The sequence below is a fragment of the Benincasa hispida genome, chromosome 6 (genome assembly GCF_009727055.1).
Source record: "Benincasa hispida cultivar B227 chromosome 6, ASM972705v1, whole genome shotgun sequence".
Lineage (NCBI taxonomy): Eukaryota > Viridiplantae > Streptophyta > Magnoliopsida > Cucurbitales > Cucurbitaceae > Benincasa > Benincasa hispida.
The window spans coordinates 22,935,125-22,938,534 of NC_052354.1; the positions used below are offsets into that span (position 1 = coordinate 22,935,125).

The following is a 3,410-nucleotide window of genomic DNA, read 5'->3' on the forward strand; positions in this document are numbered from 1 at the left end:
TTAAACCTTTCACGTTTCTCTTAAATAGTCCACACCGTGAGATCTACCCTCGGCCTCGAGACACCCTTTGGCGTGTCCCCTAATGGATGGTATTTGGGTAGGTCAATATCAAGGTGGATGGAGAGAGTGTTCATAGTAAGTGGGAGCGGGAAGTGTGACAATATATCCCTTGATCTCCCTCGTTGGGTTGAATAAAGTTATTATGCATCGCCTCGAGGCACCCTGGGAGTCATTCCAGACATGTCAAAGCCTATCACAATTTATTATGATAATAGTCGTGTTGTGGCTAATTCCCAAGAGCCTAGAAGTTACAAGCGCGGGAAGCATATAGCACAAAAGTATCATCTCATTTGAGAGATTGTGCATCAAGGGGATGTGATCGTCACGTAGATAACTTCAGAGCACAACATTGTTGATCCGTTTACAAAGGCCTTTATGGCTAAGGTGTTTGAGGGTCCCTTACAAAGTATAGGCCTATGGGACAGGCCACGTCTAGACTAGGGCAAGTGGGAGATTTTTACTGGGCACATGTTATGCTCTAGTTTATTATTTGTGTACTTTGTATTTTAACTATATTGTACACCCCACTAGCTTTAGGTCAAGTGGGAGATTATTGGAATTTATGCTCTAAATCTCGTAGGGTCATATAGTTTGTAAATGTTTTGAACAAACTCATTGTTTATTTAATAATATATGATATTTTATTCCATATTTTAGTTACATTAACAACAAACCAATAAAATAACATCTAAGGTTATCTTATAGCTTAAACATACAATTTATTTAAATTAGTATTCAAATATTACCCATTTGAAAAACCAATCAAATTTAGCAAAATAATATAATTTACCCTATGTGACATTTATTTTGCAATGATGTTTCAGTGAGGCAAGGTAAAAGCCACCGTAGGATGATCAGGTATTCCTTCACTGAAATGAGACCATCTCAACCAATATACGGAACATTATTGTTGTAATTATCAGTCACCATTTTTTGATCCATAACTGTTAACTTGCTTAATATTTTCTTGTAAGTGTAACCTCTCATTTTAGATTCTAGAGTTTTGCCCCAATGAGTCAACCGTAGGGAAAATCGATTGAGGCAAAACTAAAATAATCCTATCCATTTCTGGAGTTTGAGTAAAAATTCATGCAAAAGTCACCTGTAGGGGGACACAAGCAAAGGTGCCTGGAGGCCGAGCATGAAAATTTACTACAAACTAATGAGAAAGATCGTGGAATATGTTGGCAGACGTCCTGCTCCCACTTACTATAAACACTCTCTTCATTCACCTTGGTATTGACTTATACTAACACCACCCATAGGGGGACACAAGCCAAGGTTCCTCGAGGCAGAGTATAAATCTCACGATGTGAACTTTGAGGAAGAAATGTGAAAAGGAAAAATGAAGTATCATATACCTCATTTTCCTCCTACTGAGTGTTTTATCTAGGGTTAATTTAACTTAAAACAATACGACTAATTATTTTACTAAGTGATTGTTTAAATTTTCCCAAAAATAACACTTATTTTGGATAGTTAAACAACTTTGATTAATATTCATTAAATACTTTAATAAACTTTAATCAATAATTGCATGCTTGTAGCAAATTTATCCAATTCACCTTTCTAGGTTAGTTCCCAAGTAGGGGTATTTCGTTTCCTTCAACTTAAATACTCAACCTAGACAGGACTAGCCTTAGACAAAATGTCCCTTATAGATACATTTTTTGCAAATTTAATCTTTTACTGATTAAAAGATTAAACTTATTTCTAACCTCATTAGAAATGTGATTTTAGGGTCTATATGAATCATGTTTTAAAACTAATTTAGAAAATGATTTTAACCTAAGGTTTGCATGTAATTATGAATTATTGATTTTAATTTCTAATTTCATTTAATTATAACTCTTATAAAAGAAATGAAATAAATTAACATACATAATATTTATATAATATGATACTTATATACTAAAGTAGAGACATGTTTCATGTAATTCCATTTCATTACTTAACATACATAACACTTATATACTAAAGTAATGAAATAATTAATAATATACATCCATCCATATATTCAAATTATATATATTATAACACTTATAATATAAATGATGCATGACTATATTATTAATGCATGCAAACATATATTATAATATTTATATAATATGATGCATGAACATACTATAAAATTAAATCATGCAATATATTATAACATTTATAATATAAATGATGTATAAATAATGCATAACTTATGATGGGATTTTACTATATGACATATAAATATATAAATTAAAACAAACATCATATGCATAATTTAAACAACAATTATTAGATCCGGATTGGACTCCTAAATAATTAATTAAATTAATATAACACTTATATTAATTTAATTAATTAAAAATAGCTAACTATTACAAACTAATAGCTTAACCAATTCAAAACAAGCGAAACGAACTTTGAACCACACGAACTGAACCGCCTAGCACCAAACCGCTCGAACCAAGCGAACCGGACACGAACCAACTGCAACTCAAAGCGAATAGCACACGAACCAAAAAAAGTTCCTCCTCGGAGCGTTGCAACGCTGTGACCTAGCGTTACAATGCTACGAAAATTCTTCCATTCACTGTTCGCAGTGTTGCAACGTTGGTTGCAACACTACTCTATAGTTGCCATTGTACAATTGCAAATTCTGTCGAAATTCCTCCAATTTGGGCCTCGTTTTCTCTAGAAAAACACTGGAACAAACACGAATAACTCAAGACATTCAAATTACAGACTCTATTATAAATTAGGCCCAAAAACAAAGGGCTCTTACAAACTAAATTTGTAAAAGAAAGTGGTAAAACTATGATCAATCCCAAAATTATCCAATAATTGCAAACCAAAAAAAATATTCCATTCAACACGTGAATAACTTTATAGAATGCAACCCATCATAGATCTGTAAATGCATTCCAGAAAATTTAAAAAAAAAAAAGGACCAAAACCTGTCTCTGATACCAATGGAAGGAATTGTGAAGTTCCGTAGCAGAAGCGGGAATCAACCTAATTTTTATTTTCACAAAACAAATAATTTACAAAACAAAATTATGCAAAATCACATAAAATTATATAGCATGCTCAAGAGGGAAAAAAAAGAAATTAGGGTTTAGGAAAGACTTACCCTTGAAGAACTGGAATTTTCTTCACGAATTTTCTCCGTTACGATCACGAACAATCACGATCCAAGATGGCCACCACCACAAAATCTTCCTCTATATCCTCTACAGAGGAAGAGAATATGAGGAGGTGTGGGCTCTGTGATTTTGGAAGAAGGAGATAGATTGAGAGGAGAAGAAAAGATCTTGGAAAAATGACACAGAGCTCTGTTACAAAAATCTCCTATGAAGAAGATTATCACCACC

The 3,410-nt window shown here is 32.9% G+C and overlaps 1 long non-coding RNA gene across 1 annotated transcript; it reads right to left on the bottom strand.

Moving 5' to 3' along the window:
* Positions 1–2,347: 2,347 nt before the first annotated feature.
* Positions 2,348–3,410, bottom strand: LOC120080611. Its single transcript, XR_005482571.1, has 3 exons — positions 3,170–3,410; positions 2,994–3,051; positions 2,348–2,741 (listed from the first exon to the last, which is right to left on the bottom strand). It is a non-coding gene; the product is annotated as an uncharacterized LOC120080611 (long non-coding RNA).